The following is a 25292-nucleotide window of genomic DNA, read 5'->3' as shown; positions in this document are numbered from 1 at the left end:
GCGTCACACCACCTCTCTCCCGAAGAAAGTGTTGAAAACCGCACCCTCAGCCGCTAAAGTAATGGCGACGGTCTTCTGGGACTCTGAAGGGTTATTCTGTTTGATTTCATTACTCATAGCGCAACAGTCAACTCTGAAGCCTATTGTGCTATCTTCAGGAAATTAAAGAAGTGGCCTCAGCGTCTTCGTCGCTACAAAAATGCAAACTAACTCCTCCTCCTCAGTGACAAGGTAAGACCTCTCACAAGTCCTCGGACACGAGAGGAGCTTACAAAACTTCATTGGACTGTTCTTCCTCATCCATCTTACAGCCCGGATCTCCCACCTTCTTTCATCTGTTTGGTCCAATGAAGGATCCACTTCACAGGAAACAAAACATGGATGACGGGAGATTATTGATGCAGCAAGACATTGCCTGCGACGCCAACCAGTGGAGTGGTACCATGCATGCAGGCCCTTCGATTTAGGTGTCGTAAGGTCATCGTAATGAGCGGAGATTATGTTGAAAAATACGGTTTTATAGCCAAAAGAGTGAAGTATAATATCGTGTATCGGAATCCTGAATAAGACCAACCTCTTATCAGAAAAAAGTTTTGCGTTAGTTATAGAACTCCCCTCATAGATACATGAGGCACTGACTTGATCAAACAGATGGAAACTGCTGAAGTAACGCACACATGCGTTTGTAATTGTTTATAACTTCCCGCGGTTTTGGCTGCTCGTGCTGTCGCTGATGACATTGCAGAAGTGGAGGTCCGGCGGAACAAGTGGCTGTTCAAACTCACACTTCCTGTCCTCTGGAAATGTGTTCCGAAACTTATGGATGGCAGAGACACAAGTATGGTCTCGTGGTGACAGTATTTCCTGCAGAGTTCAAGCGCTCACCCAAACTTGAAGCCTGGTTCTTGTGTTTTTTTGTGCTGTATTTTCGTGTCAATTACGATTTAAAGTTATAAAGTTATTGGGTGAGATATTATATTTGCCTGTTGTTCACATCTGCTGTAAGCGTGTGTAGAGCTCCTCGTTACGAATGCTGTAGATAGCCGGCCGTGGTGGCCGTGCGGTTCTAGGCACTTCAGTCCGGAACCGCGTGACTGCTACGGTCGCAGGTTCGAATCCTGCCTCGGGCATGGATGTGTGTGATGTCCTTAGGTTAGTTAGGTTTAAGTAGTTCTAAGTTCTAGGGGACTGATGACCTCAGATGTTGAGTCCCATAGTGCTCAGAGCCATTTGAACCATTTTGAATGCTGTAGATGTTTCCAATCGAAGTAGCTGCGACGTTGCCCTTATCTCGCATTCGGGTGGAGAGGGTTACAATGCTGTCATCCTGGTATTACATAGATTTTCCAAGGTTTGCCTAGGTCAGTCATTGCGATAATCTCGATGGTTCTTTCTAGCCACATCTGCTTCCTTGCTTCACCTTTCTTGAAATCTTCAGTGCACTGTGTCTGATGACCTAAAGTTAAACTGTCTCTTGACGTTCGTTGGTATTGTATTTTACTACTGAGTCAGACATGTTCTACAGAACAGACACCAGTCATATCTACAAGAACTATACGTAAAATAAGGAACGATCGGTCGCGAAATGAAAACCACTGTGAAAATCAAAACTGTTTTGTTCGCAACAGTTAGCTACATCTTTCAGGTAGTTGACACAGGCGCCGCTCCGACTTGGACATCCGTCGTAAGGCTGTATCAACTTTACAATATCCTCGTCATAGAAGGTAGCCGTCTGTGCTTTCCGTTAATTTTCTACGCTGGGCTGCAGTTCGTTGTCTGTACCAAAATGTTGCCTCATAGCCAGCGGTTCACTTAAGCAGAGATTAAAGTTAGAAGAAGCCATGTCCGGGTGATCAAACTCTTCCCATCGAAAACACTGCAGGAGAGTCCTCATTGCTCCTGCAGTGTGCGGCCGAGAACTGTCTTGTAGAAGTAAATGCTTGACAGCTACTTTTGTGGGCTTTCATGAAATTAGGCGGCAACTCTTGGTAGGCACACATACCTGGAGGTAGACACTGTTTGCAAGACGTCTTTACTCGCGATCTCTGCGCTCAGAAATGACAAGAGCGACCTACGGGAGTACTAGACACACTGCCCAACATATCTGTGCAAAGCTTCATCGGATTTTCAATGTGGTTTCCATTTCGCGACCGATCGTTCCTTACTTTTCCATTAGCCTTCGTATAATGATAGTGTAGTTAACAGCGCCCTATCACTTTGTGCCTATATGCAATGCGTTTGGTTTGGAATGTTTCCGTCTTCGTCTTGAATTCGAAACTGCAGTAGTGGCCATCGCTGCCGCTTATCTCTTGAGACCGGAGCCTGAGAGGTCTGTTGAGAGGGCAGCGCCATTTGGAGCGGTACGGCTGGGTGCACTTCCTGCGGCCGTCCGCTCCCCACTCCCCCACTGCTGCAGTTTTGTACTGGAGAAGACTGCGGGGGAGATCGATGTGGAGCCCGCTCTGCGGCTCAGCGCCGATGAAAGAGGGAGGAGGACGTCCGGAGTCCATTCGGAATGCGCGGTCCCACAAGTTTGCGTGGTGGTGCCTCCGTTGCTCCGGCCGTTGAAAGGATGGAGCAGCAGTAATGGAAGTATGCCGCCGCAGGCCAGCACTTCGAAAATTATGTATGCGAGTTAAATTTATGCACACTGTTCAGATGTTCAAATTATTTGAGGATACATTAGCGTTAGTAGAGAATGGGCTGTGAAAGAAATCACGTTTGAAAGTTCACTTTATTGAGTCAATGATCCAGTTGCGGGAGTGTAAATAAAGCGAAATTTGATGATGAGAATCTTTCTTTTTTCCGGCATCGGTCTCCTGGCCAGTTTTACTTGGTGCGTCACGATTACGTCTGCTGCGGCAATCTCGGGGTAGCACTTATAGCCAACTTCCTCATTTACTTGTCGGATATATCCAATCACTGTCTCTCCCTACAATACTTGACCTCTACGGCTTCCCCTAGTACGATGAGAGTTATTTCCTATTGCCTCAATACATGCCTATCGTCCACTCCCTTCTTCTGGTCAGTGTTTACCGCATATACTATTTTCCTTAACGGTTACCCGCTAGAATAGCCGTGCGTGTGGTTTTCTTTATACTCGTACCCTGCCACCTGCGTCTGTCTCCGTGTACCGAGACTCAGTGCATAGAGGTGAACTGCAGTGTTCTTGTGCTGGGTACACTTTGCACTCTGGCGTGTTGTGAACAGAAGGACGGAGTTGTTAGCCCGCCCGGCTAGCCGCGCAGTCTTAACGCGCTGCTTCCCGAGCGGGGAGCCTGCCGGCCCCCGGCTCGAATCCGCCCGGCGGATTAGTGACGAGGTCCCGTGTGCCGGCCAGCCTGTGGGTGGTTTCTAAGATTGTTTTCCATCTGTCTTGGCGAATGCAGGCTGGTTCCCCTTATTCCGCGTGTTACACTATGTCGGCGATTGCTGCGCAAACACTGTCTCCACGTACTGGTAGTCCATAACTACTCTACCACGCAAACATTTGGGGTTACTCTAGTCTCGTATGAGACGTTCACGGGAGGGGGTCCACTGGGGGTTGAACCGCACAGTAACCCTAGGTTCAGTGTGAAGGGGTGGTGGGGTGGGTGGACCGATATGGCCTGCTGTGGGGTTGTGAACCACTGAGGGCAACGGCGTAACGAAGCCTCTCCGTCGTTTCTAGGTCCCCAGTTCAATACACACGGAGTTCTTGGCGGTGGCTTTGTGCCTCAGAGCGAGGAGTCCTTTCTGGATGGTGTGGCAGTCCACTTGCTGCATTGTGGCCCATCTCGCTGCTGCAACAATCTGCGGTTGTCAACGCGACCCTTGTCATAAACAAGTTGTCGCCCACGGTACACTTTCGACGCGATGACATGTGAAAACGCAATTCTTGCACGACATCGGAGTCGAAGTACCCCTTGCGTTTGGCGTAAACGTTCTAGATTATATAAACTACGCTGACACTTAACGTCTTCTCATCATGCGGTCGGCTTTGGAGATTACGGCCATGCACAAGGACACACTCTCACACATTTGTCAGGAGAATAAAAAACAATGCGTTTCCTTTTGTAAATAACTTATTTCATACAAAATAAATTGAAAAGGTATTCTGACACCTCATCACCGAAAGAAAGAGAGAGAAATAAATACTTTATTAACACCGTTGTAGGTGCCGTAACAAGGAAGTGACTGGTTCCGAGTGCCAGTGAGAAGTTATTTGTTTCAGATGCCACTAATACTGAGACAATACGTTTTACTTGTGATAATACTGGTACAGAAAAACAGCAGTAACGTTTTAACTAGTAGAATTGTAGTCTCATATCTTCAATTGTTTTGCAAGAGAGTAATAAAATAAAATACAACAAAAAATCTTTTAGTATTGATTTGTGTTTCTTACACAGCTCCGCCTTGGGATCAGATGTTGCGAAGTTAACTCTAGAACTCACTGTGCTGTTGAAGAAGAAAAGGCAACATCGTTAATAGGTTTTTCTGTTTTGCATTTGATAAACGTGGCTTGTCTTTCAAATAAAATACATATCATGTATCAGCCATTGTCTTTCTTCTTTTGAAGACATTATTTTTCCATTCTTCTGTTTAAGAGTAAGGATTTTGAACAGATATTTGAGATTGATGAGTATGAGACACATTGATTATGTTGCATTTGGATATCTTACACGTGTGCGTGGATAACAGTGTTTCAAAAGGATCTTTAAAATCAAAGAACTCAATTGTATGCATTGGAATTACAAGGAAACATGGAAAACATTTCCAGAATGAGATTTTCACTCTGCAGCGGAGTGTGCGCTGATATGAAACTTCCTGGCAGAGTAAAACTGTGTGCCCGAACGAGACTCGAACTCGGGCCGCGTTCGAGTCTCGTTTGGACACACAGTTTTAATCTGCCAGGAAGTTTCATGGAAAACATTTGCTCATTCAAGAATGTTGCGTAAAATTTGTGAAATAAATGTCTTCCTTACTTACCATTCTTCTATCATGCGTCACGCAGTGTTGAATGTTTCAAACATTTCCTCTGCGTGATTTGGTACCTGGAACAAGTCGTGAGGCATGCCGAGAACACAGTAGCACTGAAAACGCGTATTGTGGAAAAAATGAGTTGTCTACGTTTGACATTTCCACACTAAAATTCATTTAAACTTTGTTAAGGCGGAGAGAATACATCGCACTACAGAAGTGGTAAGTGATAGCTAGGTTCCTATTAAGCTCGAATACATATGGATCCAAAATTAGTTCTTAGACAATGAGAATGTGTAAAATGCAGGCTGGTTATAATTAAACTTTCGCTACTTCAGCCATTGTAGACGGAAAACTGTTCACCATATGGTTATCGAGCTTTATGATGATCAGGCTGCAGGAGTGATTCGCGTTGTTAGTAGTGTTAGTGTCGTGACTGACTGTTAGGAGCCGGTACTGGGCTGAAACACAAGCATCAGTGTGCATAACAGTTGCAGACAGTCAACATGAGTCTGGACAAGTTGAGCAGGGCTTTACCCGTAAAGCTGTTTTATCAAAACAATAGCAGGAGTTCAGCAGCTCTTCGCGAGTAGTATTGTATCGTATGGAACTGGGGACCTAGAAACGACGGAGAGGCTCCGTCCCCGCCGCAGCCGCAGTGGTCCTCAACCCCACGACGACTACCGCAGTCCACTTCACCCCTCCGCCGCCCCACACCGAACCCAGGGTTATTGTGCGGTTCGGACCCCGGTGGACTCTCCCCCCTCAGGGATACACAAGACGAGTGTACCCCCTATGTTTGCATGGTAGAGTAATGGTGGTGTACGCGTACGTGGAGAACTTGTTTGCGCAGCAATCGCCTACATAGTGTAACTGAGGCGGAATAAGGGGAACCAGCCCGCATTCGTTGAGGCAGATGGAAAACCGCCTAAAAACCATCCACAGACTGGCCGGTCCACCGGACCTCGACACAAATCCGCCAGGCGGATTCGTGCCGGGGACCAGGCGCTCCTTCCTGCCCGGAAAGTCGTCGTGGGGTTGTGGACCACTGCGGCTGCGGCGGGGACGGAGCCTCTCCGTCGTTTCTAGGTCCCCAGTTCCATACGATACAATACTGCTCGCGAAGAGCTGCAGCACTCCTGCTTTCGCGAGTAGTAGTTGCGGCAGAAAATAAATGCCGGAAGATCCTCTTTCCGCACAGGGCTTGAAGAACAAGATTCGGAAATTCAAATTAACTGGCGATTCGTGAATTACTCCTGGGAGAGGTGGCGGCTAATTGCGCCACAAATTGTTAGCAAAGTTACTGTTGCCATGGCTGAGAATGCTGGGCGCGTTGTACGATCTTCAAGCAGTGCACAAGCTGTGTCACAAGAGCTGAGCATTCCATGCTCCTACGTTCGAAACGTGCTGTGACTCGTGAAATTATGTGCATACACACTTCCAGTCTGTTGTGTATGCAAATCGTCGTCACATTGAGCAACATTTGTTAAGTTGGAAGATAAATAGTGTACGCAGTTAACAAGTGTTTCCATCTCGTGTAGAAATTAAAAAATGGTTCTTTCAGTGATTTATTCGTTATTCCTCTTCCGCATCTTCTTACAAGCGTTTCCACAAAATTTCATTGTCCTTCGATTACTCGCTTTCCTTAGCTGTCCAATCACGTAGCGGTAGTTTAATTATAACGATCCTGCATGTGTCTCGTAGACTAGGGAGTTACTGGGAAAGTTGGACCTACAAGAAGTCAAGAGTTGAATCTAGATCGACCTTCAGTGTAAGCAGACGTCACATAAGCGACATGGTGACATCTTAGTTTCAGTCGACTGTGCTCCTCCCCCCCCCCCCCATCCCCCACACCCACACACATATCAAACACGGATTGGGGCATCGAGGTGCAGCTACGAGCTTCTTAGCAGAATACAAACAGTACATATAAGGCAAAGGTAACTTTATAGGTATGATCACCTCGAATATTTGGTGCATAAGTATCCTCTACCCTCGCAACAGGCGTCATAAATTACGCTGGCGGGAAAGTGAAAACCACAGAACATCACATACACTACCGGGAAGATGGGAAATACTTCATCCGCGTAAGACGTGGCATAGGCGAGTGGGACACGCCCGTTAGAGTGTCATTCGAATATGCGTTAGATAAGCTAACGGTCGTTTACGAGGTTTAATGACCCGAAGTGATTCGCTGCGTCCTTGTCTAAATGAGTTGAAACATGAAGATAGTATGTAAGGTTCAATTGTTGCTATTAGTGCTTCAAGTACTCAGGAAGTGGAAAAAAAGTATTGAGACTCCTATATATAAATGAAGTAAGTAAGTGGATGAAGTATTTCCTGGTGACGCATAGAGAATGTATTGTTTTGTGAGCTGTATGTGATACCCTAATGGCTCTCGCTTATTCTCGGATGTGTATAAAAGGGAAAAACAGTGATTGTAGCACGAAGCGACGCAGCGCACTGCATGCATTCATTGCGGCGCGAGCTGCGGTGTGTGGTAAGGATGAGGATGTGGGCATTATTGCTACGTAGTCTGTACCCGCAGCACAGCCGCTCCCGCGCTTGGCGGGTTGCAAGTTGTCAGGCGCGGAACACTGGTTGCCTGCCTTTCTATCGCCGAGGCAGGTGAGACTGCGAAGTCGCGTGGACAGAGAACAGTGGGGAAGCGTACACACGAGACAGTAAACGCCAAATTAATGCTGTTGATATTGAAACTGGAAACATTTTATGTTACAATAACTTAACCTCCAGTTGGCTGTTAAAAGTAAAGAAATGCTGTAGATTCATGGCGTTTGAGTGGCTGCAAATGGAGGCTATGAAGTTCACGTTGCGTCAATGGTTCTTTGTTGTTTTTTTAGTTAGTAAGCAAAAACAACTGAAATGGTGTTTTTGCTTCTCCTGCCAGTTAGGTGGAGTATTCGATCATTCGCTTCCTGCAGTCAGGAGGAGACAGTGCAGCATGTTGGAATCGCCCGTGCGAGACAACGGTTTAGTTTCCGGAATTTCTGAAGGAAATTGAAACTAATGTCTTGTTTGCTGTTTTTCGGCGTATTAATGAGTTTCAAGAGAAATTTGTTGTGATAATGGTTGGGAGTGCTGCAAAGCGGACCTATTTAAGTGATTTAGTTCTGCACAGCGGCTTTCTCTGTTGATGCGTGTGTCGTGGATTAATTGCAGAGACACGAATACGAATCAGATGTGGTGGTGAAACGTCTACGCAATCCATCTGCGTGAGCACACTGAAGGAACTCCACAGAGGACCCTCTTTTAACACTGTCAGAGAGAGAGACTGGGTTGCCAAAATTTTTGTGCACTGTGAATACCAAAATGTCTAACCGATGTTCACAAAGTTAAAAGAATGGGTTCGGCCTTGACGTTTCTTCAGTGCTACGGTGAAGAGCGGGAGGAATTTCTGAATAGAACCGTGACTGGGGACGAGACATGGATGTCGAAAGTGAACTCTGCAACTACGGAAGAGTACACGCGTTGTACGACACTCATTCTCTCAAAAACTTCAAGCTGATGCTGTCAAGCTGTAAATTGAGGATTATAGTTTTGTGAGAACGTAAAGGAATTTTGACATCAGATTGAATGGGAGTAACGCTTGAGAATACTGCGATATAACCAGTTTATAGTGGGACTCCTACGAAACAGAGGGCTCTGAATGATTTCAGCGTAGCCAGTGGGATGACTTTTCTGACATAATAAATGAGAGGCGAGCCGCGCGGAGTGGCCGCGCAGTTTGAGGCGCCATGTCACGGATTGCGCGGCCTCTCCCGCCGGAGGTTCGAGTCCTCCCTCAGGCATGGGTCCTTAGCATAAGTTAGTTTAAGTAGTGTGTAAGTCTAGGGACCGATCACCTCAGCAGTTTGGTCCCTTACGAATTGACACACAAATGAGAAGCGATAAGAAAAGCAATTTATTTTTTGCGCCGAAATTGAAACCGATGTCTTGTTTGCTGTTTCTCGGCATATTAGTGAGTTTCAGGAGAAATATTTTGTGATTATGGCAGCGAGTGCTATGAAGAGGACCGATTGAAGTGATTTACTTCTGCACAGCGACGTTGTCTGTTGGTGCATATCTCGTGGATTGATTGCTAAGACCCGAAAATGAATCAAATGTGGTGGTGAAACGCACCGCGTAAGTGAATAAATGTTTTTTAATTAAATCAGGGGAGAAGGTAAGTGGGTCAGTCTTTATTAATATAGAGTGATATGTTCGCTGTATTACTAAACAGTGATCCATCGACCTTCTTCCATGATTTCATTAAAAAACATTGATCCTCTTACCTTCTCCCAAGATTAAATTAAAAAACGTTGATCCGCTTATTCAGTGTGATTGCGCAGATCGGTTCCGTAGCAACACAGAACAGAAAAAAATATTTAGCTGGTTTTTCGAATATATCATGGGATGCGATGCTATCTTAGTTTGCAGATAAATAGCTACGACTCAAACAAGGAACAATTAAATTTATAATTCTAGTTTACAGCAGTGTTTCACCCTTTCTTCCGAATGTATTACTTCGAAACACCTCGTCTGCCCGCTGATCTCTCATTGGCTGCGTAACACAAACTGCTGACACACCTCCTCTTGTTTCCATGATGCCTCGCGGCAAGCGTTGACGACATTCGTGCACGAAATACATAAGTACAGCACTGCACCTATTCAAGACTTTCACCGTACGAGTAGTTTAATGAAGGAAAACCTCAGACTTTCCGACTGAGAAACGTTCCAACATGCTCCCTTGGCACTAGGCGACTCCCATCTCTTCCCCAAGATGAAGACCCTTCGCTTCACGTTCGACGATAAGCTCAAGGATTCTGTCAGCAAATGGCTGAAGCAACATGCACGTTCACAGGCAATTACTATTTAAAATAAAGCCAGCGTCGTTCGTACGACTCCTATAACCTGAGCTGAACGGTCCGCCATGTTTTCCCCAAAGTATAGGATATTCATACTTATTTACATATGAGTCACGATGCGAGTGCAGATTTCTAATTAAATGTATTGAAGAATTCGTCGTAAATATGGATGGTTGCTCAGCTGTGAACTACTCTAATCATTGCATTTCGCATGTTTCGATTTGCAAGTGCTCCGAACGAAGAAGACGACAGACCATAAATTTCCGCAGACAACTGGGAACCAGGATCTGGCGCTCGATTGTGTATTGAAAGTATATGTTAATAAAAGTAGTTATAAACGTGAAACTAGTTGTCTACAGTTAAGTTTCTTCCACCAGTCTAAAACTGTATTGAAGCAGTTCGTCTAAAAATTGTTCGATTCCTGATATATTTTCGCAATTAGCGAAGTTGAGAGGAATATTAAATGTGATGTTTTTTTTATAGCATATTGGTCATTGTGAGGGAACCTGCACAAGAAACATAACCTTCAAAGAATTAATTTTTGAGCACAGCTAAACAAGCAACAAATTCTCTGTCTTATCTTTGTGTTGATAACAAAGACATTTAATAACAGCATGAATTCTAGGTACAAAGAAGTTACTGTTCGTGTATGGGAAGGAACTAATTTCTTCTAATGACCTATATGAGTATTGAGTTCATGCATGGTACAATTCTAGAAACTTTATAGTGATACAATAAAATATAGTGTACAATAAAAATACCGCATTTCTTACCATACCTACTGGAGTTCAAGAAATAAACGTCAGTTTTGCAAGTGTCTGTATAAGGACAGAAACATATAAATAGGCACAGGTTGCATAACACCCTTTTTTGAAGACATAGGTAAGGAGTTTTGAAGTCATTACATTTAATATTTGAAAACTACCGCGCAAATTCCGAGTCTACATTTTTGTAGCCGTGTAACAGTACATTCCAGTTTTTCTGTTATATGAAAAGAGCAACATCTCTATACACATTAATTACTGTTCGCTATTGCTAAATGACAAAATGATGATATATAAACTAAAATAGCAACAGTGAACTACAAATAAAAAATGAGAATTGATAAATAAACCCATAGAAAACGGAATACCAACATGCAAAAAAAAAAAAAAAAAAAAAAAAAAAACTGCGAACCTATGCACCAACCTATTAATATTGATGCTCGGCCGGAGTGGCCGAGCGGTTCTAGGCGCTTCAGTCTGGAACCGCGCGACCGCTACGGTCGCAGGTTCGAATCCTGCCTCGGGCATGGATGTGTGTGACGTCCATAGGTTAGTTAGGTTTAATTAGTTCTAAGTTCTAGAGGACTGATGACCTGAGAAGTCCCATAGTGCTCAGAACCATTTGAACCATTTTTGATTAATATTGATGATGATAGTGGAAGTGAAAGCAGTAGTAATAGTAGTACTTATTGTTTTATTTACTGTGAATGTGTAAAGAAAGTTGTACACAATAATTACGCCCTCTTGAATATTAGGTAATAGGCTATGATTTAGAGTAAATAAATAAATAAATAAATAAAGCAATTCAGGCCGGAGATGCTTCTATGATGTCATTAGGATGTTTTTCATTTAAGTAACCTTCCAAATGAAGCAGGATGTGTATTTCAGCATTTCTCGTGGCCTCTGTTGAACATCTCCATTACGACTATGCTGTGGAGGCACTATTTTTCCAAGATAACGACAGTCATGTTCACAAATCTCTGCACATACGTTCGAGGTTTGCCGAACACAGAGATATCCTGTCGCAACTCGAATGTATAAAAATACACGAAAGAGGAAAAAAAGCCAACGCAGACATCGGCCAAAATATAAAAACTTTATTCAGAATGTTATTGTCCCTTTCCTCTTACAAACCGTTAAATGTACAACATTTTTTACCATACATGAAAAATATTTAACTTCTGCTTGAGTGTGATCATCAGCTTTAAGTTATGACTCACTCTTCAGTACACGAACATCAAACAGATTAGTCTGAAATACAGTATTCTTAGCTTCACACTTTCTCTCAGTACTCGTCCAAACTGCCACGTCAACAGAAACTGACTTAGCAGGATTACTGTGCGTTACGAACTTACATGCATTTCGACCGATTTCCTCCCAGAAACCCCAGTTGAATATATCTACCGAGGGTTGTAATTTATTGAACTTTTTTTTGTAAACGGTCTCTGATCGCCCAGCCGTGTTAAAAACTTTACGAATTGCCCAAGTTTATTACTGACACAAAAGCGAATCTTCTTCGTAGCACCAGCTTCCTCAAAAAGCTTCCTTTGTGCCTGACCGTCCTTTGTTATTCTTTCAATTTTAATATTAATGCTATAAACGTCGGGTACTACGTTATGAATAATCCCATTTTGATACTTATTCTTAAAGAACAATATCTCGTCCTTAGTATCGTAATGCCTGAATGCTGGCAACTGAATAGCATATGAATGCAAGACACCGTAGGGGTCCTGGCGAAGGTACCTTATACCACTACTTGTCAGTTCCTATCCTGATCCATTGGTAAATACAGCGAGGGGAAAACGACTGTGTAAAAGCCTCCGTATGAGGCCTAATGTATCGCTTGTTATATTCATCGTCCTTGCACGAGATGTACGTTGGCGGCAGTAGAAGAGTTGTGCAGTCGGCTTCAAATGCCGTTTCTCTAAATCTAATAAGTGCCTTACGGAAAGAACATCGCCTTCCCTCGACGGATTCCTATTTGAGTTCACGAAGCATATCCGTAATACTTGGATGCTTATCGAACCTCTTAGTAACAAATCTAGCACCTCACCTCTGAATTGCTTAGATGTCTTCCTCCAGTTCGATCTAGCGCGGATCTGAGCACTTGAACTGTACTCAAGAATTCGCTCTAGCGTTCTATACGCCCTGTCCCCTATATGGATGATTTACACTTTTCCAAAAGTCGATCATTCGCCTTCCCTACTACAGTCCTTACATGCTCTTTCCATTCCATATCTGTTTGCAATTTTAGGCTTAGATATTTAATCAAAGTCACTTGTGTCAAGCAGCACACTACTAACGCCGTGTTCGAACGTCCTACTCATTTGCATTAACTTACATTTTTCTTCTTTTAGAGTGTCATCAGCAAACAGCCGTAAATTGCTGCTCACCCAGTCCGGTAGGTCATTTGTGTATACTGACAATAACGTCAATGATGTGCACAAGGGCACAGTGTCAAATGCTTTTCGAAAATCAAGGAATGTGTAGTCTGTCCTGTTGCCCTTCTTCCATTGTTTGTAGGATATCATGTGTAAAAAGGGCAAGTGCCTTTTTAAGCATCTCGCGGGCTCTGTTAAATCACCATATCTTAATCCCAAATGAAACAGCATAGCTGAAGATATTTGCTGTTCCTCTTTCCGACCGAAATGTCATTATCAAGGGTAGAGGTAATGTTACATGCTATCAGTATGATGTCTCCTGGGAGCGAAAAATTTATTGTCCGGTGTGCTGGTGTAAGCTGTCGCCAGCACACCGGTCGGCAAAGATGTAGTGCGAAGATCGATTAGTAGGCGCTGGATCAAGCGCGCCTATCACGAGAGAGGCCAGAGACACACCGACAAGCAACAGGCCGCCAACGCCCTCTCGACAGCATGTACAGGGCTATTACAAATGATTGAAGCGATTTCATAAATTCACTGTAGCTCCATTCATTGACATATGGTCACGACATACTACAGATACGTAGAAATACTCATAAAGTTTTGTTCGGCTGAAGCCGCACTTCAGGTTTCTGCCGTCAGAGCGCTCGAGAGCGCAGTGAGACAAAATGACGACAGGAGCCGAGAAAGCGTATGTCGTGCTTGAAATGCACTCACATCAGTCAGTCATAACAGTGCAACGACACTTCAGGACGAAGTTCAACAAAGATCCACCAACTGCTAACTCCATTCGGCGATGGTACGCGCAGTTTAAAGCTTCTGGATGCCTCTGTAAGGGGAAATCAACGGGTCGGCCTGCAGTGAGCGAAGAAACGGTTGAGCGCGTGCGGGAAAGTTTCACGCGTAGCCCGCGGAAAATTGGCTCATGCCACAACTGGAGACCGACAGCGCCGACTTCATCTTTCAACAGGATGGTGCTCCACCGCACTTCCATCATGATGTTCAGCATTTCTTAAACGGGAGATTGAAAAACCGATGGATCGGTCGTGGTGGAGATCATGATCAGCAATTCATGTCATGGCCTCCACGCTCTCCCGACTTAACCCCATGCGATTTCTTTCTGTGGGGTTATGTGAAAGATTCAGTGTTTAAACCTCCTCTACCAAGAAATGTGCCAGAACTGCGAGCTCGCATCAGCGATGCTTTCGAACTCATTGATGGGGACATGTTGCGCCGAGTGTGGGAGGAACTTGATTATTGGCTTGATGTCTGCCGAATCACTAAAGGGGCACATATCGAACATTTGTGAATGCCTAAAAAAACTTTTTGAGTTTTTGTATGTGTGTGCAAAGCATTGTGAAAATATCTCAAATAATAAAGTTATTGTAGAGCTGTGAAATCGCTTCAATCATTTGTAATAACCCTGTATTTAGGCTAATGCCGCTGACCGGAGGGCTTCGGTCACTGACTTACACTCCAGTTGGCGTCTGTCATTCATTCGCAGAGCGAGTACTGACTCAATCAGGCTACGACAGTACATAAATACCAGATTAATAGAGACACTAAAGTTTGTAACCGCAAGATTACCAATATAACTGCAAGAGGACTATTACTGATGAGCACATGGACTCTGTTAAAGTTAAATATCCAGTTCATGTACATAAAGAACCGTATTAATGCATGTGTGCAATTGTGGCAATGCTGGCCACCCATAACAACATCCTCTTCCTTGCTTCCTTGGTACAAGACTCTACACCCAATGTGCTCAGTTGCACCAACTCCCCGCCCCCGCCCCCGTCTCCTTTTAGTTTTGCTCGATGCCGAAAAATAATTGAGATATTGTCTTGGCGTGCTTCAACATTTCTGTACCACGAACAGTAGTCCACATCGTCTCTCTAGCTACTCGTTTCCGTGATATAATTCCGTCGAACGGAGACTTCGTAGTTCAGAATAAATGACTGAACGATAAGAAAGCGCTCGTTATTCATCCGCTGGCGTTATGACTTATCGTGACTGTGAGAAATGCCTTCCCCGCGCGGCGGCACGGTTGTCTTCGCGTTTTCGTTGCTTCGTAGCCGTATACGCGATGGGATATCGCTTGCGCGCGCAGAGTTACAGCAAAAAGAAGGGAATCGCACAACAGGGGCCATGTAGGCGGGCCCACAGTAGCGATAGGGACAGGGACAGGGGTAGGGGTAGGGGTGATTTAGCGCTGCGGGGCACCGTGCCGGAGTGTTTGGGCGGGCCGTCGGCTGGGTAACTGCCAGTAGCGGGGTGGTTCGCGGCTGTGAAGGACTGCCGTGTCGTGTCTGGAGCCCCGTATGTCGGCGGTTTGTTATATCTCCTCCTTTTTGTTGGACTTTATTGCGGAACAGCGCCACATCCACTTCCACGCTACGTTACAGTCGGGGTAGGGAATCAAATTAGCTTGTCCATAAGCTAAATTACGTTCGCCAGGCCAAACAAAAGTTTGCCTGCCTCCCTCTTTAAGAGAAACGTCACACAAGCCTTGGTAATAGCTGCTACACACACTGCACAAGATTTTAGTTTCAACGAAAATGAATGACTAACCACATTGCTGGGAGTTATTGCTATGAAATGTAGTTACTAATTGCTTGCATATGGAAAAAAAAAAGAAAAAAGCCCTCCCGCGATCTGTACCAGAGGATAACGATCGCGGTTATCTCTGAAACAATTGGTTTGCGGTTATACTGTTTCTTTTTTTTTTTTTTTTTTTTTTTTTTTTCACGCCAGTTTAACCTGTCTGTTAGAACTACTCAAAATAATGGGTTTCTGAAATAATTTATTACCTGTAAGAAACGTAGAAATGAATAAAGACTGAAAAATTTTGACATTCTTTTTCAAGGTACAGAGAATCAAATTATTAAATTAAATAGGCAAATAAAAGAAAACACAGTCCATGCACCGTTCCCTGCTTTTCTTGAAAAGCGATAAGTGGATGAATACTAATTTTTTGAAACTCCTCCCAAAAATCGTGTTGTAATCGGGGACCATACCACAATCAGAGTATTAAGAATAGTCAGTGCTGAAGGATGAAACGTAATATTGAAAAACTTTTTTTCCGCTGTAAGCGGATAAAGTTATATTATGTAGACACAGGCAGCAGAACATTTCTATTGTATACTGTGAATGAATTCTTAAATTTTTAATGTATTACTGTCACCGCAATTTCGTTCTTCTTATTTCAATGATATGGCAGACAAATCTGTAATCTTTCATTACTGCGTCACTTGTAAAAACATTTCCAGGCGAGGTTTGGTGCCATTCTGCAATATAACGTATGTTCAGCGACGACAGTGAGAAACGACGTATAGACCATGTGGGGGCAAGTGGCAGACTGCACCTTAAGCCGTGACACATGGCACCAGCGACATTGTAGCCTAAGCTATGCTGTACATATTCTAATGGCATGTGTGTATGCATTGTTATTAAAATAGCACTGAACGCTTTCCCTATTTTCTGTGATACACAATAGTTCAAACCAGTGCAAATTTTAAGAATTAAAATTTACTCCTTTTTTAAAAGAGGTTGATTTAAAAATGAAAGCTTTAAGCGCTGTTGCTATGGCTAATTGATATTCCGGTTTTTATTCGGTTATTAGTAAAAAATAAAAATCACCTATTATACCCCAGACCAAACAAATACCGAAACATATCGGTTATCCAGAACCATCCCTACCAGAGTAACGCGCGATTCTAAATTGCTGCCGTGCTGATTAGCTGATTAGCATTTCAGCGCAGATACTCGAAGTAGGTACGGGTGTGGCCACCTTTTATTTGTGGGTCATTCACAAGTGTTCTGTAACACGTTCATTCGCCACACTTGTAAAATGCTTTTATTGACTGAAGTATTACACAACAGAAGTCGCTATATACTACCACGGTTTCGTAGTCGTAACGCCATCATCAGGTGTATCTGAAATCTAAAGTAAAATAGTAAGCTCTTCCTTTAAACAATTAAAAATTATAAATTTAGCACTAAAAATCAGATGAAATCATCAAAAATATCCTACGTAGCAGTAATTGGACGTTGTGTCCATGCCTAAACAACTAGTAGGCAAAAATCTTTCGTAAGTGGACCATCTTAATAAAATCCCAAATTGTGACTACGAATAATCTCAACTTTTATGCTTGGCGTGGGAAATTGCCTCTTGTCCCAAACTTGCCATGGGGAATGTATGCAGTCAACTAAAAGTAAAGCCGTCATAGGGCATTAGGTGTAAGTCACACGTTAGTCCAGAGTTGAACTCAATAACAACTCTGCGCAGCAAAGAGCAAATCAGCTATAAACCTCATATGGCGAACCACGAGTAAACGGTTATAACATTCCAGGCCAACACTCGCCGAACGCCTGTCTGACCCGTGTGGCTACGGCAAGGCTGAGCAGTAACGCTGTGGGCTGCATTCGTGGTTTTGTTTAGAACTGAATTTTAATTTTTAATTGTTTAAAGGAGTATTTTACAACTATTGTTTAACTTTCATATTTCATATAGCCCCTATGATGGGACTAAGGCTCCGAAACCGTGGTAGTGTATAGCGGCTTCATATTGTTAGCTCAGCCTTGAGGGATCATAATCACGTCACGTACTGTGAATCAGGAAATACGTGTCCACACAAACAGTGACAACTGTTGCGACTTCCCTCGAGATGGCCTCTTATGAGAGGCGTGTCGACATCGGTGAGCCGAGCGACACCACTGGACGCGGGAGTTCGTACAACGCCGCGATATAAGGCGAATCTCGGTTTTGCGTACATCTTAAAGATGGAGGGATGGTTGACCCAGAGAAGAACGAACATAAACAGAGTGCAGTGAGCATCTGGCGTGATGGTATCGGGTGTCATTGGGTACAAACAGGATAAGCTGTTTTTCGCATAGCTGGTAGTCTGGCCAGCAGCCGTTACATTTCTGAAGGTGTAATCCGTTGCGTACGATAATGTTGTCTTTCAACAAGATAAAACAACCGCTTGTTGCCCATACTGCCCCGTCTAAGGCGCTGCAGTCATGGCCTGTGCGGCTGGTAGCGGCGGAGGTTCGAGTCCTCCTTCGGGCATGGGTGTGTGTGTTTGTCCTTAGGATAATTTAGCTTAATTAGTTCAAAAAATGGTTCAAATGGTTCTGAGCACTATGCGACTTAACTTCTGAGGTCATCAGTCGCCTAGAACGTAGAACTCATTAAACCTAACTAACGTAAGGACATCACACACATCCATGCCCGAAGCAGGAACGAACCTGCGACTGTAGCGGTCACGCGGTTCCAGACTGAAGCGCCTAGAACCGCACGGCCACACCGGCCGGCGGTTAATTAGTGTTTAAGCTTAGGGACTGATGACCTTAGCAATCAAGTCCCATAAGATTTCGCACACATTTGTAAAATTTTTGTACTGCCCTGACCTACCTCATGATCGCCATGACCAGCACGTTCTCTAGCTCTTCTCCTGTTGATAAACCTGATTACGGGTTGCCCAGAGACTGGTCCGCCAGCACTCGACAGACACTACGACTGATACATCTCACCTCAACTTCTGTGGTTCGAACTCCGCACCCCCCAAAATCAGCTACAAATTTCATCGTACCTCTGTTTTTCTGCCGTGCTGTATGAGCGCGATAAGTAAAATTTCGTTGTTTTATATCCTTCCTGATGTAGCTGTTTTAATGACAGGAGACTATGAAACCTACGACCTGTATGTGGGTGGCGTTCGTCCCTACGGGGTCATTCCAAGAAAAGTGAAGATTCTGTTACGTCTGTAACACGTCCTGTTCCTTTGTTTAGTGGCTGATAACTCAGTTCGTACAATCAAACCTTCGTTGTATATTCTTCATATCCACGTCTCTCTCTTTTTTTTCTCTCTCCATGTTAATACTTAAATAGAAATTGTACAAATATTACGTCTGTAAACATGGTTTTGACCCTACGACCAAGCAGGTAAGAAGTGGATCTAACAAACCTCCGACCACAGCTCTGTGACACTTGGAGTCGTATTCAGGAGGGAGGACCTATTCAGTTTCGGTGCTTTTTATACAAAGATTGATGTACACATTTCAATAGAACGTGCTCTGAGCTGTGACACGAGGGCCAGCAACCACCCACTGCTAGGCTGAAAGTCGCGCACTCTCGTTGTTCTTCAAACATTGAAAATATTACTTTGCTCAGTATGAACTACTGAAAGCAAATGCATATTAAGACAGGCCGACCATACAAATCTGTCTTTAACACTTAAAAGAAATAGTTTTCCCGAGCACACATTAAATATCATGTGCGTCATGACGACGCAATAAAATCTTCTCGGACTAGGCCTAATACCTCCATCAAACCGCAGGATGCCCGTGACGTTTCGGGAAGCCAATGCAGGGTGTCTACGACCCGGGACAACCGGGAGATCCGGGAAAAACCCGGGAATTTTTTCATCCGGGATAAAACCGGGAAAAACCCGGAATCTTTTTGAGTTCCGGGAATTTTTCATTGTTTTAGTTTTCAGTTAAATTTTTGTGATTTTGACTGGTAAGAACCAATACTCTAACAAAAAAATTTACCGTATCCCGCTTCTGCAGAATAATACTGCAGCAACAAAACATGAACGAGAGAAAAAAACGAAAATAAAACTTACGTCGCAAAGAAAATGCGCCATATACAACAACAGAACACAGTGCTCTTACAAGCGTCTGCCAACAGCAAAGTGTGTCAAAGGCTTTAGGAAGACTGTGCAGTGCTTCTTAACAACAAATTGCCTCCAATGAGCGTGACGTGACAGTTTCTTACATTAGATTCGTTTTAATGCAAGATCTTTTATGTTTCACACGCGCGAACATGCGGGCTTCCTGCGTCATCGTAGCTGCGCAAGCGCAGTGACGCCTGTTATCTGGCGCTCTCTGGCAACTGCTGAAACGTACCTTTCTAACAAGTCACGGAAAAATATTCCGAATATTGCTGTGAAAAGCGTTACTTTCAAAGTAAATTTCCTTTTATGTAAGATAAACTATGTGAGAGAGTGTACGACGAATTTCTTAAATCACAGAGCGTTTGACTCTCATTTAAAAATCAGCTGTTTGGGGACGACCATTTGAAGAATTTCGAGCCCAGAAGATCAGACATTTACGTCGTTATTAAAAAAATTTACTGGCACATTTATGTGATGTATGACGCGCGAAAATGATCAACAATACATGTGGAAGCTTAGCTTCTCTTGCAGCTTATTAATCTTAGAGACCAATATTATATGTGATACCTTTGCTTTTCGTGTAGCAACAATTGTACATTAATTTAATCCATTAATTTTTCTTATTTGTGTGTTCGCGCTACTTCAGAGTGATCTGACTACATCACGTGTCAAATGCTGTCATCAGCTGGCGAGATCAGGTGACATGAGCTGTGACTCGCTTACAAAAGCGCGTCGCAATCTCGATTTTAATGCTTTGGAAAGCAACATGCGGTGTTTGATGGAATTCGAATTTATACCTTCGTAACACGGAAATATGCAGTGCATATATTGCTGCCCATCAAAGATCTTTCCAAAACGTGTTTTTTTCCCCCTGAGTTTCATTTTCTAAAGTGCCGGGAAATTCTACACAGGTGTATAAAACCATAAACCATAAAAGGATTGATAAGTGCCGAGAAAAAGTATACTGTCACTTAACACGGAAAAAGTGTATTTTCAGCCGGGAGGAAGTGTATTTTCAACCGGGAAATCCGGGAAAAATCCGGTAATTATTTTTCCTTGTCCATGTAGACACCCTGCAATGCCTTCGCCCACCTTGTAACCTAGTGCTGATTGGCCTACTGTGTTCCCACATACAGTGTCTCCCAGACTTGTAGGGTCAACGTTATATGCCTTAGAGAGGACTGTGAAGAGAGTTCTTCGAGGTAAGGAACTCATAATCGCGACTAAATATTTAATTTTTAATTACGTACAGCACTTATTCCCTTAATAACAACTTACAATAATTGAAAGTGTTCAAAGCAACGAATGCAGTGATAGGGCATTGAAAGAAGGAAATAATCCTAATAAACATAGGTTCGGAAACCGATGGTTATACACGAGTCCACTCGTGCCATTGGATCCTTGGGGACTCTATCAAGGTGTTCGTATACACTGCCGTAATACGTCGCCTCCGGACCTATGTCTATTAGTAGTATTTTCTTGTTTTATTGTCTTCTATTCACCACTTTCGTTTTTTATCTACACTCCTGGAAATGGAAAAAAGAACACATTGATACCGGTGTGTCAGACCCACCATACTTGCTCCGGACACTGCGAGAGGGCTGTACAAGCAATGATCACACGCACGACACAGCGGACACACCAGGAACCGCGGTGTTGGCCGTCGAATGGCGCTAGCTGCGCAGCATTTGTGCACCGCCGCCGTCAGTGTCAGCCAGTTTGCCGTGGCATACGGAGCTCCATCGCAGTCTTTAACACTGGTAGCATGCCGCGACAGCGTGGACGTGAACCGTATGTGCAGTTGACGGACTTTGAGCGAGGGCGTATAGTGGGCATGCGGGAGGCCGGGTGGACGTAACGGCCGAATTGCTCAACACGTGGGGCGTGAGGTCTCCACAGTACATCGATGTTGTCGCCAGTGGTCGGCGGAAGGTGCACGTGCCCGTCGACCTGGGACCGGACCGCAGCGACGCACGGATGCACGCCAAGACCACAGGATCCTACGCAGTGCCGTAGGGGACCGCACCGCCACTTCCCAGCAAATTAGGGACACTGTTGCTCCTGGGGTATCGGCGAGGACCATTCGCAACCGTCTCCATGAAGCTGGGCTACGGTCCCGCACACCGTTAGGCCGTCTTCCGCTCACGCTCCAACATCGTGCAGCCCGCCTCCAGTGGTGTCGCGACAGGCGTGAATGGAGGGACGAATGGAGACGTGTCGTCTTCAGCGATGAGAGTCGCTTCTGCCTTGGTGCCAATGATGGTCGTATGCGTGTTTGGCGCCGTGCAGGTGAGCGCGACAATCAGGACTGCATACGACCGAGGCACACAGGGCCAACACCCGGCATCATGGTGTGGGGAGCGATCTCCTACACTGGCCGTGATCGTCGAGGGGACACTGAATAGTGCACGGTACATCCAAACCGTCATCGAACCCATCGTTCTACCATTCCTAGACCGGCAAGGGAACTTGCTGTTCCAACAGGACAATGCACGTCCGCATGTATCCCGTGCCACCCAACGTGCTCTAGAAGGTGTAAGTCAACTACCCTGGCCAGCAAGATCTCCGGATCTGTCCCCCATTGAGCATGTTTGGGACTGGATGAAGTGTCGTCTCACGCGGTCTGCACGTCCAGCACGAACGCTGGTCCAACTGAGGCACCAGGTGGAAATGGCATGGCAAGCCGTTCCACAGGACTACATCCAGCATCTCTACGATCGTCTCCATGGGAGAATAGCAGCCTGCATTGCTGCGAAAGGTGGATATACACTGTACTAGTGCCGACATTGTGCATGCTCTGTTGCCTGTGTCTATGTGCCTGTGGTTCTGTCAGTGTGATCATGTGATGTATCTGACCGCAGGAATGTGTCAATAAAGTTTCCCCTTCCTGGGACAATGAATTCACGGTGTTCTTATTTCAATTTCCAGGAGTGTATAATAGCAAACAGTCTGTATAAGGACACGGAGTATGACACTGCGGCACTGAGCCATAAGATGGCAGGAAGAGCGCGCTTTCTGAAATATTGCGGGCGCTATGCACATTTTCGCTGTAAGTAAATCAAGATGATTTTGTTGCATTAAATCTCTTAACTAACAACTTAGGTACTGGCTGGACATTACACAGAATCTATAGACATCTACCACACTGTAATCAAAGATACGACGTAATCATTCATCCCTTCTTTCTGACCTTTCCCGTGGCCATTGGATCCTCATGATCACTGCGTCCTCAGCTATTCAAAAGGGTAAATATTAGCGTATTGATCGTCCTCTTGGCTTAGAAATATATAAGTAGCGGGTCACAGGATCCCTGACAGACGTGACGTAGTGTCTACGGAACGCGGACGAATTCCCGCTAGCATTGAAAGCTCGCCATTCTAAATAAACGTCGCAGTTTGTTGAGATTCGGAGGGCGAGGCACCACGCCTTCCAGAGCCTCACATCTGCGTGTTCGTGCATTCCGGCACAAGTGCGCCGAGGAGAAGTTAAATCTGGAACGTGTTTATCTTCCTCAGAAAGTAACGGCAGCTTTCTAGGAGTCCGCGCACAGCGTCTTACCGATCTGCTATACTAGGCTACCATACTGCACACGATGCGGAACTTGCATCATGACAGTCGAATAGCAGAAGTCATGTACTCCCGATAGCGGAAGTGCCTTAGGAAGAAGACATTTCTTTTGGCAGGACTCATCGCCTTGTGCGTGGCACTTGTGGTTGCTGTAAAGTGCCGTAATCGCTACAGCTTGGTACCACGGATAGAATGGTTGGCAGGGCTGTTCATAGATGCGTGCGTCGTTAACGTTATTATGAAGCTGATTGATGGTCAAGGCGCAACGGCATTCCACTGTTCTATCATTCTACATGTAATTTTAATTTATTTTTGTACCATCCCATAACTGACTGAGGCAACAGCCTTGCCACAGTGGATCCACCGGTTCCCGTGAGATCACCGAAGTTAAGCGCTGTCGGGCGTGGTCGGCACTTGGGTGCGTGACCATCCCGGCCGCCATGTGCTGTTGCCATTTTTCGGGGTGTACTCAGCCTCGTGATGCCAATTGAGGAGCTACTCGACCGAATAGTAGCGGCTTCGGTCAAGAATACCATCATCACGACCGGGAGAGCGGTGTGCTGACCCCACGTCCCTCCTATCCGCATCCTCCACCGAGGATGACACGGCGGTCGGATGGTCCCGGTAGGCCACTCGTGGCCTGAAGACGGAGTGCTGCCATAACTGACTCACTTGTTACAGAAATCAATCAGTAACAACTCACGGATGACTTTTATTAATTCGAAGTTGTTTTTTAGTTTTTTCTTAAAGTCAGTAACACCATGTACACATTTGCCTTTCATGTAAGCTATAGTGATTCTAGGTCCTTCAGTCCGGAACCACGCGGCTGCTATGGTCGCAGGTTCGAATCATGCCTCGGGCATGGATGTGTGTGATGTCCTTAGGTTAGTTAGGTTTAAGTAGTTATAAGTCTAGGGGACTGATGACCTCAGATGTTAAGTCCCATAGTGCTTAGAACCATTTTTTGTAATCTATAATTACGTAACGTAGAGCGTAATATTAACACTGATTTCAGGTTTAACTGATTTCCACAATCCATATTGCTGCGTATGAGTTATCAGTCCTGATATGTTACAGTTTCTGAAGAAGACTGACCATAAATTGATTTTTGATCTACCAATGAAAGTAACTGATGTTTTAAATATGTCATACGAGTATTAATTGTTTGACGTAAGCTGCTTCTTGGTATTACTTTTAGTGGACTAGTTTCGTGCATTGCCCATCACTGGCAGTATCTGGAATCCAAAAGGCACATGTTTCTTGCAATACGCTGTTTGCAACACATATAGTAGTGTTTTGCGTATTTGATTTTGTATCATTGTAACGTGACTTGCCTTATACATAACGTTTTTCTAGCGCATGCCCATGCCAATTCGTAATGATTATGCAATAATACGATTATATTATTTTTATATGTACATATATGCAACAATCATGAAGTATTTTGTACAAAAATATAAACATAGAATATTTACAACTACGCAACATTAAATTCATAAACACATATCCAAAAATGGATAAAAAAGGTGTTAACTTAAAAAAATTAAAACCGCAAAAAATAATCAATTAAATGTACAGTCAACGTGGCGCTCAAGGAATGCGACATGGTGTGGAACAACTGAAGTTTTTTCTGTTGTCGTAACGTTAATCTGCACTTGAAACATGGCTCTGACCGACTTGTATTCCACGAAGAGCAAATGTGTATTTAGAAAAGAAAATCCACATGCGACGTCCGCTGACGAAGTTACTAATTTTCGTGGAATGTAGAGTCACCAAAAATAAGTATCTGTTTCTACGGTGAACCCAACCCTTTCTCTAATACACGTTAAATCGACTCTGTTCTACGAGAGATTTCACGTATTGACAAAAATGTTACGATGGTGTTCCGGGATATCGATATCGTCGACACACACTCAGATATCAAGGAAACCGTCCCTGGAGATAGCCTCAGACGGAAGGAAGCCGTAACTCATTCTTCAGTGAACGAAATACGACCTTCTCGTGCCATTTTAAAAACTGTAGCGTTTCATTTGTAATGGTATTATATTAGTGAGGTCCGTACGAGCAGTTCACTATGCT

At 44.3% G+C, this 25292-nt stretch overlaps 1 protein-coding gene and 1 pseudogene across 1 annotated transcript in view; both read left to right on the top strand.

Annotated features, from left to right (window-relative positions):
* The window catches only part of LOC126161340 (leucine-rich repeat and calponin homology domain-containing protein-like), a 365026-nt gene that overhangs the window by 173109 nt on the left and 166625 nt on the right, over positions 1–25292 (top strand). The window lies entirely within an intron of this gene.
* On the top strand, positions 23550–23667 carry LOC126163863 (5S ribosomal RNA; annotated as a pseudogene).

This window comes from Schistocerca cancellata, chromosome 2, assembly GCF_023864275.1.
Source record: "Schistocerca cancellata isolate TAMUIC-IGC-003103 chromosome 2, iqSchCanc2.1, whole genome shotgun sequence".
Lineage (NCBI taxonomy): Eukaryota > Metazoa > Arthropoda > Insecta > Orthoptera > Acrididae > Schistocerca > Schistocerca cancellata.
The sequence above is the reverse complement of the archived record's forward strand: the minus strand, read 5'-3'. Positions and strand labels throughout refer to the sequence as shown.